Genomic DNA, 9,580 nt, shown 5'->3' with positions numbered 1-9,580 from the left:
AATGATTAGCAGTCTCCATGACGCCGAGGACTCTGGACCACAGAGCCGCAGACACTCGCCCTGAAATGATCTCTTCTCCCTCTGTCCTCTTCCATTGCAAGAAGGCAAGCCCCTTACACATATACAAATGTTTTATTTTATTTTTTAAAAGATTTTATTTATTTATTTTTAGAGAGGGAAGGGAGGGAGAAAGAAAGAGAGAGAGAAACATCCATGTGCGGTTGCTGGGGCCCATGCCTGCAACCCAGGCATGTACCCTGGCTGGGAATCAAACCTGCGACACTTTGGTTCACAGCCCGAGCTCAGTCCACTGAGCTACACCAGCCAGGGCTACATATACAAATGTTTTAAACTGTGTGCCCTGCACAGAGGAGTGGGTGTCTGCAGACCTTCCTCGCCAGCCTTGACACTGACGGATGGCCTCAGAGGTGGTCGCAGAGACAGAAGACTGCAGTGCCCCGAAGAGATGGCTCTTCTCCGTCCAGAGGGGCTTGCCCCCTTGGAATCTTCCTTCCTGCCCTTCGTGGGTTTAACTCGATGAGTGCCGTGCTGGGGACAGCGCCCATTGTACTCCTGGTGTCCCTAGACCTCTACGGATGGAGGGCCCGAGGCACGCGGGGAGGCCCTGGGGTGCTGGACCTTGGCCAAGGCTCAGTCCTCCACGGGGAAGAACCCACAGCATCTGACGGCGTCTGCAAGGAATGCTCGATGGACGCCTCCCCTGCCCCGCACACGCTCAGAAGACGATTCCAGCCTCCTGGGTCGGGGTAGCGCCTTCCCACGCACGCGCTCTGTGGGCTCCTCGGGGCTGCTCTGCTCTGGTGGCGCCTGGCTCTCTGCGTGGCATGAGTTAGACAGGACGGGTGATGATCCCAAGGCGCAGGTGACGAACCCGGGGCCCAAGGAGGCCAACTGGCTCGCTGTCTCACCCAGAGTCATGCAGGTAAAAAGAGAAAAAAAAAATAGCAGGTTCAACCCAAATGCAGCTTCGAGGATTCCGAGTTGAGAGCCCACAGAGGGACAGATGCTCATGCAGGGTCTGACTCCCAGGAGATGCTCCGCTGGTCCCACTTCCTTCCCTCCCCTGCTTCTGCTGTCCCCGTGGCCCTGGGTCACCTCTCTGGGTTCAACAGAGACAAAGCGCATGGGCCCAGGTGTGCCCAGCCCCCTCGCCGAGCTCACGGGACTTCCGGGAGTCCGACACGCGCCAGCTTTTATTTTTCAGTGGCCCGTGGAAAACAGGGCTGCATCTGTCTCCGCTCAGGCTGCTACAGCAACATACCACAGACCGGCAGCTCATCCAACAACAGAACCGTGTCGCCAACAGCTCTGGAGGCTGGAAGTCCGAGGTCAAGGGGCCAGCGTGGCTGAGTTCTGGGGAGAGCCCTCCTCCAAGTCTCAGACTGCCCACCTCTTCCTGTATTCTCCCGCGATGGAGGAGGCAGAGCTAAAACACTCTCTCTCCCCATGGGGACCCGAGTCCCATTCAGAAGGCCCCACCCTCGTGACCTAATCACTCCCACGGGCCCCTCCCCCTAATACATCGGGGGCTGGGATTCAACAAGTGAATTTCGAGGGGGACACAGGCCTCCGGTCCATAACATGGTTTCATTAGGGAACATTTAAATGGCATGGATAAAATAATGCAAATAATCAATCATACAAATAATTAAACTTAGGTCCCCGTGAGACCCTCACCTGCAGGTCCAGGCTCCTGCCCGAAGGAGCTACATCCAGATCTATTTCTGTGCATTTATGAACATATGTGTGTAAATAGCATATGAAAACATGTAGTGGAGGTTTGTTTTATCTGCTGGGATTTCACTCACTTCTGCGGGATCAGAGCACACACCTTCTTCTGCGACCTGCTGTTTACGGAGCGCTCCGTCCGACCACTGTGCTCACAGGGGCCCCATTTGCCTCCTCCCTGCAGCTCGGCCGGCGCGTGCTTAGCGCGGGTGCGTGGTGCTGCGTGTAACCAGCTCCTTATTCAAGGTGGATGGTTTCTCCAGCATCTCACTGTTAAAAAACGATGCGGTGACGGGCTTCTTGCTCATGAATGAGTATTTCTCTGGAGGGAAAAAAAAAGGAAACCATAAGCTAAATTAAAAGAGAAGTCGACTGGGAGGAAATATTCGCAACATATACGACAACGTATTCATGATCAGACTACATGAAGGAATGCTTCAATTTACTAATAAGAATAGCCCAATAGAAAAATGGGCACGGAATACAAACAGGCAACTTGTAGAAGAAACACAAATGGCTGATACGCATTAGGAAGAGTTGCCACGCCTCCCCATAACCAGGAGAAAGCAAACCGCGGCGACAGGAAGACACCTTTCGCACCCACCGAACTGGCCGAGGTTCTCCGTGGAACGTCTGTCATCGGCAGGAGTTTGGGGAGATGGCGCTGCCACGCATTGCCAGGTGCACCCCGAGCCCGTCCCTGTGGAGGCCGGTCCAGAAGCATCTCACCCTCTCAGACGTGCCCGCCCAGGAGCCGGCAGTTTCCCGCCTTGGCTCTGCTGGGCGGAACTCGGTGCCGGCTGCCGTCTGCTCAGACGCGGCTGTGGCTTTGTCCCAGCCGCACACAGAGCCTGCGGCCCATGCAGGTCAAAGTCGGGCCCCAGTGGGCCCGGGACGGAGCTGGCAGGAGCTGTGTGCTTGGCGTGACCATGACTCAGGGACTCCTCCAAGTCGCTGGCCACAGACCGGCTCAGCCTCTTCTGCCCGGTGCTCCGGTCTCTAGGCCTCTGAGCAAATGCTCCTTGTTCCCAGTGGGGGCAGCGACACTCTGGGATGGCAGAGGTGTCTCGTGGGCTGGGCTGGGTGGTCCTGAAGAGACCGCACACACGATGTCCTTTTGTGCACATTCTCGGTTTGACCGGAAGAGCCCTAGCCCTGCACGTGCGCCTGGCCGGTGGCCCGGGCGGTGAGCACCACTGTGCTTCTGCGCTGGGCGGAGTGGGGCTCCCCACCCCTCCACATCTGCAACCCCCCGGCTCGGGCAGTCAGCTCCCTCGGGCCAAATGCATCCTTGGCCGGCCCGACGCCACACCCTACCGCCGTGGACAGATGGCTCTGACTTAACGCCCCGCCTGGCTCACAGAGACTCCATCCCCCGCACAGAGGACTCGGGCCAGGCTCCAGCTGGGCTGTGCCACCAGATTATTTACTGGGGCCTTTCGGTCCTCTCCTTGCCAAGTCCCCGGGGGGACGGCAGTCCAGCCTGGCGCCCACACGACAGCCCTGCAAACCCCGTGCTCCACGGGACCCCCATCAAACCCTGCAAGAGCCGTTCGGGGGCTTCCTCTATAAACGTGACGCAGTTCTGTGACAGCGACTCGGGGAGCAGAGGCAGGAGACAGCCTTGCTCCTTGTGACCGGCACAGGCCTGTCCAGGGGACGGGCGGAGATAAAAGCCCACGACGGCCACGACGGCCATCTGTGTGAGTGAAACGACCCCCCGTAAAGTCAGATGTGAGTCAGCAACTCCGAACCAACCAGAAGCTTAACAGGCTGGCGCTGTCCCGCTACACGGACATTGGGCAGAACGGAAAGACACAGGACTCCAGAAGCTTCTTTCCTGGGTTCCCAGGACTAGTCTGGGGACGCCCCGTCGTGCCCAGCCCCCCGGTTCTGAGGCTTCCTCGGCCCCTTTCCCCCCCACACAGACCAGACAGGCTTCCCTCCTCCTTGACCAGGAGGCCGGAAATCTGGGTTTCACACATGTCCTCACTGCCAGTATTGCATTCTCTGGTAAAAAAAAAATAAATAAAAAAAGATCTGAAATGTCCCTGCAAATATTTCCTATTTTCAATAACATGGTATCAATTTGCAAACAGAGTAATGATCTCTGTTACTTTTCAGGAAATTATGTGTAATATACTTTACGGGAGCGACGGAGGAGCAATCTAATTGGAAGAGCCGCGCTGAATCGGATTTAACCTCAGATGCACTAAATGGAGTGTCTCGGAGATAAGTTATGGTTTTTAATTTAACGTAAACTATTCTGTGCATGAGCACTGTGTTTTTGCTACTCTAATAACGACCGGTTTGGGTTTATGAATTATTTTCCCCATCATCTCTTTTCTCCCGCGAACACTGCCCGTGAATGTTAAAACAACCGGGACGTTTTCCCACAGAGAAGCTGAAACGAAAGGCCGTCCCGGCCAGGCGACGCCACCCTCCGGGGACCTCTGTGCCTCAGTGGTACCGCACCTCACCACTGGGGACAGTCCCCGGTTTTGGGGATGCGCCCACATCTCATCGCCCAGGCTGCTTCCGCGCCCAGCTGGCTCCTCCAGCGCTCGGACTGATGGGTTCCAGCCGCCACACGGACACCTTCCGTGGAGCTGCGTGCTCACCGAGATGCGTTGCTGAATGGAAAATACTGACGTGTCATTATTCCTACAATTCATGTGCAGGGGTGATCCCAAGAAAATGTAGTCTGTGTCCGAAGTTCATCGTTTGACAGTGACCGGAGGGAAGGGCGATGGGAGGAGGCACGTGGCAGTGTGTCACAGCCCGACCTCCCGTGTCCCGGGCCCCAGGGAGCCCGATGAACTAGCACCACCGTGCCTAAGGAAGCTGCCCACTCAGCCCACCCCACAGCCTGCCGGCAGCGGCTTCTCGGGGGCTCCCTGCTCCCAGCACAGGTGCTGGCGAGTCCTGTGGTGGCCGGCTGGCTGCTCTGCTTTTCTATGTCCTTGTCTCTTCTTTCATCTATTCATGAGTGGGCACTGCTTAGGTTTTTTTTGCCAACTGGGCATCTATGTCCCCTTATTTGGGTAAAACTGCCAGTTTCCTTTCGGGAAGCTGTCCACTCTGAGCTTCGGGTAGGACGCCCTGGGAGAGCGTGTGGCTGGGTGTTAGCCAATGAAACGATGGCATTTCTCTGGCTACGATGATTGGTTCAGAATGGACTCGTGACTGCATCAGAGCAATGCTGTTCCACCAGTCTCTCCTGGGGAGGCTGGGGCAGACCCTGGCACCTCCTTTTCATTGTGAAAGCTGAGAGAGTACAAGGCTGGAGCTGCAGAAGCCCTCATGCCCTACAAACAAAGGGCATGGGGGACGCCCGAGGGAGAGATGGGAAGAGTCCTGGTGACACCCTTTGGGCCCTGGATCAAGCTGTACCTGAAGCTAGACCTGCGTTTGAACATTGGACTTTTTTGTTATATGAGCTATAGACTGTCTCTGCTTAAGCCAGTTTGAGTCAAGTTTTCTCTCAGGGACTTCACATGTTACGTGAAATGGCCAAAGGACAAAATGTGTCATCCGGGAGGCATTCGTTCCAGGGGCTCCCTGACAGGCCATGGGTGGGCTCCTGCCCCCCCCCCCAGACTCCTGGAACTGCCCTATTACTGCCTGTTCATGTCTGTTCTTACACCTGGTTCTCTTGCCACTCTTCAATAATTTGTGCCACCTGGTAGCCTGCCACTAAATTCATTTTCCGCTGAAGTTAGCTGGGTGTCAGCTCCTGCGGCTCACAAGGGATGCCCGATAGGGCATAGAGGTGGTCGGTGGGGACGGTTTTCTGGCTCCAGGGCTCTCGCCGCTGTCTCAGGCTGTGGGGGCCCAGGGGCCTGGGTCACCTGTCTCACCTGCAGACCCGGGTCTTCATGCCTCACGGAGGACAGAGCAGAAGGACAGACAGCTGGGTGAAAGAATCACGTTGCACGTGATTTCATTGACATGCATGTTAAAAACACACAAAGCGGTCAGCTGTTTATAGATGCATACACGCGTCGGAAATCGCTACAGCGAAATGGGGGCATGCTCAAAGAATTCACGTCAGTGGTTGCGTCTGGGGGGTGGGGCAGGCAGAAGGGGAAAGGGTGCTCCATAAAACATGAAGTCAAACGGGGCCACAAAGCTCGCCCCCCGCCCGCCCCGCCAGTTCTCGGGCACGGGGAGTGCTCGGCTGAGATCCTGGCTGGGCCCCTAATGGGGGGCCTAGGGGAATACAGAGGGGCGCCCCGGCATCCGCCAGTTCACAGAATAGCCACTGACTGGTGGTCAGGCAGTCAGGCCGGGACAAACTAGAAGGGCAGAGAGCGTCGGAGAGCTGCGAGAATGATGACCACCGGGAGGGGGCCCTGGCAAGGGGCAGGCGTGGGGCCAAGGTCCTGTGACGCCCTGACCATGGTCTGCAGGACACCCACGATCTGCAAATCGGTTTGCAGAAGGATACACTTCTGAGCTTGGAGCTCACGCCTTCCTCTCTTGTCTTTGTTTTCACATGGCACATTTAAAAAATAAAAGCCAAGGAAAACTAAAAAAATGTGAAACAGGCTGGAAAAGACAAAGAAAAATATGACCACCCATCATCTCATCACGCAGATATAAATAACCCCTTTTTGAACGCGTTAATGAGACACCCCCCCAATCTCGGCTGCAAAAGGAAGCTCTTCCTTCTCCCTGGGTCAGGAGGCAGCACAGACAGGGGGCGCTGTAAGCAAGGTCGGAGGGTTACCTTTGGCACAGCCGTGTTTTCCTTTGGAAACAGGTTCATGGCCACGGAGGGAACAAAAGCAATGACAGCAACCTCGTGGCCAGGCTTACTCCAGACAGGCCCTGTTCAAAGCTTAGCACAGGCTAACTCGTGGAATCCTCGCAGCTAGTGCAGAGAGGTGCCGTTACGAGTTCCCATCCGTTCTACAGAGGAGACGACAGAGGTGTGGCAAGATGAAAGGACCTGCCCAGGGTTATGTGGCTGATGTTTCTATTCAGGTTTCAAAACTGCTAAATCTGGCTCCAGCGGGCTTTCCCGAGACAGGCCCCACCCTCCCCACCCCCACGGGGCACTGCCTCTCCAGGAAGCCGACTTCCGTGGGTAACTCACCCCGTCTCGGGCCCTCGCTGCTCCATCCACACGGGGGGGGGGGGGGGGGAGCTCGGCCAGCACCCCCGGGAGCCCTCGGCACAGGTGAGGCTCAGAGAGGGCTCGGGGCCTGCCCTGTCCCCCTGCCGAAGAGGCAGGCTCAGCCCCCTGCAGCCCGCGGGCCTTCCCCTGCCTGGCCAGCGGGGCCAAGGCTGTGGGCTTTCCGGGCTGGCCCCGCCCCGCTGTCCGCCCGAATCAGCCGGCTCCTCTGCTGTCACCTCAGGAATTTCCCACGCTGAGCCAGCAGCCAGAAAGGCCTTTCTTTCTTTTCACATGTCCCCTTGCTCAGAGGGTGGCACGGTCCCCTCCCCTCCAGCCGTCCCCGTGCCAGCCAGCGGGTTCATCTGAGCACAACTTTGTGCACCCGACCAGTGCATAACAAATTTAATAATTAAAGAATAATTAATTACACCTGAAACCCCTCGCCGGGGGGTACAATTAGCCTCTGGCACCTTTAGAATGAGTTGCCAGTGACTAATTGTGCCCTCAAGGAGGCATTTGTAAGTACAATTAATTGTGTGCAAAACCGAACCCACGAATACTTGGGAACATAAAAATTATTCCCACAAAAAGAGCTTGTTCGGGCCCTTTCTTCTTTCTTCCTTTCTTTGTAAAGCCCCGTGGTGCGTTCTCCAGTGTGTTCCAGATGTGCCACGGCCGCCGTGGGAGGCCCCGTCCCGCTCCACGAGGGTCACCCAGCCTAGAGGGAACCCCCCGGGCAGCCACACACCGGTGACTTGAGTAGTCACCTGTCTAACGCAGAATCATGGGAAAGCTACAGCTTGAAAGGCGAACCGGGAGCTGAAGTGCAACTTCTCAGTCAATGTCAAAGGCGCCCCAGTTGGAGGGCTGGTCCCAGTCTCCGTGGTCTCACCCTTACCTTCTGATATGCCTCTGCCCCGGCCGCTTCTGCAGCAGCCCCTGCAGGGCGGCCGTCGGAGGAGGACGGGGCGGTTGGTGTTGGACTTGGGCCTGCTCTGGCCGTGCGACTCCCGCGCTCAGAGCGCCAGCGACGCCCCCGGGCCCCGGGAGTGCACGCTGGCTCCTCAGGTGTCCTGCAGGGAACACACAAACTCGAAGACGTCCCGCTGTCAGCTCCCACACCCCGCACCGCCGCCCGACACGATCCCCTGCACCCTGCAAGCACCAGCCAGCCGCTCTCTGTGCCGTCCACAGGCTGTTCCTTGCACTTAACGCACCCTTCCAGCCACACATGTGTGCATTCACATGTGTATACACGTGTGTTGCTGTGCCTGCTCACATGTGTGCCTTTACACATGTGAGCATACTAATACATGCAGTCACGCGTGTGCATGTGCACTGGTATGTACACACTCTGCTCATAGACATGCACGTGTGCATGTACACGTTGACATATAAAACATGTGTGCCGTGCACACCCATGCACATGTGTTCTCGCACGTCCTCGTTTTAGCCATTTTCCTGGACTCGGCTCCGAGGCCACCTGGGCCTTTCCTGACCGCTGCTCCCTGCACCTGCTCTCTCGTCCTCTGGGCCACTGCGCACGGTCCTTTTTGCACCCCAGCCCCGCCACAAGGCCTGACACGTGGGGCGTGTTCCGTAGGTGTCTGGGGCACAAACAGACGAGCCACAGATGAACGAGGAAGGAGTCTGGCCCTCTCACTCCTGTGAGCTCCGCCTGGAAGCCCCTTTCGCCACACCGTGGGGGTGGCCAAAGCAGGAGCCCCTGCGTGGACCTGTCCCAACCAGCAGGCAGCAAGAGCAGCGGCACTCCTCCCACCAGGGAAAGGGGCTGGCTCCTCGGTGCTCCCCCAGAAAAGTGGGGGGCCGTGCCCTGACCCCAGAATCCACTTCGCTGGGGAGATTTCTGCAGCAACCCAAAGTTCCACCTGTCTCATTGTTGGGGTGCTGAAGGGGCCACGCAGGGGCTGCAGCAGCCCAGGCTCCTGGCGAGGTAAACCAGAAGGAACCTCAGGAGGTGGAGGTGGGGGTGGAGGAGGTGGAGGACAACCCTCCAGACAGGAGGCAGGGGTTCAGAGTTGTGGGAAGGAAGGGGTGACTGGTGACGGTGTCAGGGGGACTCACACTGCGGCCGTGCTTGAACGTGTGTGTTAGGGTTAGTGCTGAGCCTGGTGGGGTGAACCGGGGAGCCACCGAGGACTTGGCAGCGGGGGGCGGGGGGAGCAGCCCAAGGGGGAGGCCTTCGGTGCTGGCAGAGGGATCTGGACGGACTTTGACGGGTTGGGATCGGCAGATGCCGGGCTTCTGCTTGTGCTCTTCCTCCTCCTCGTCACCCAGTGCAGCCGCATCAACCCCTCCTGTGCCACGCCGACGTCACAGCCCCTAGGGGCCCTTTGCCCTTGCGGAGGGTGGGGCACCCCTCTGGAGAGTCCCAGAGCCTTTGAGCCACCGCAGTGTCCCTCCTGCGTCTCCCCTCCAGGCACTGTCTCCTTGGGAGGGCGGAACCGCCCTTCCCTTCCTGTCCCTGAGCCAGTCCATGGCGGGGGACACATTTCTGGTCTCCAAGGGGGAAGGAGCACCGTCGAAGAGGGTGGCGTCGAACCCACTGCCTGCAGCCCAGCTGCGAGGGGGCACCGCTGGTGAGAGCAGCGGTACAAAGCCATTGCTGCGTCCTGGTTGTCTTGCTCTCATCTCTGGGAGGGGACCCCCTGCGAGGACACAAGCATGGTGTGCCCTGGGCCTCTGGCT

The 9,580-nt window shown here is 57.9% G+C and overlaps 1 long non-coding RNA gene across 3 annotated transcripts; it reads right to left on the bottom strand.

Annotated features, from left to right (window-relative positions):
• Positions 1 to 264: 264 nt before the first annotated feature.
• On the bottom strand, positions 265 to 6,904 carry LOC123828941. 3 transcript variants are annotated; one of them, XR_006787531.1, is made up of 5 exons: positions 6,851 to 6,904; positions 6,482 to 6,663; positions 2,354 to 2,838; positions 1,830 to 2,071; positions 265 to 920 (listed from the first exon to the last, which is right to left on the bottom strand). It is a non-coding gene; the product is annotated as an uncharacterized LOC123828941 (long non-coding RNA). The 3 variants fall into 3 exon arrangements; XR_006787529.1 differs by having other exon boundaries at positions 1,853 to 2,071; XR_006787530.1 differs by lacking the exon at positions 2,354 to 2,838 and having other exon boundaries at positions 1,853 to 2,071.
• Positions 6,905 to 9,580: the final 2,676 nt, after the last annotated feature.

Source organism: Phyllostomus hastatus, unplaced genomic scaffold (assembly GCF_019186645.2).
Source record: "Phyllostomus hastatus isolate PE091 unplaced genomic scaffold, TTU_PhHast_1.1 phas_scaffold_1066, whole genome shotgun sequence".
Taxonomy (NCBI): domain Eukaryota; kingdom Metazoa; phylum Chordata; class Mammalia; order Chiroptera; family Phyllostomidae; genus Phyllostomus; species Phyllostomus hastatus.
The sequence above is the reverse complement of the archived record's forward strand: the minus strand, read 5'-3'. Positions and strand labels throughout refer to the sequence as shown.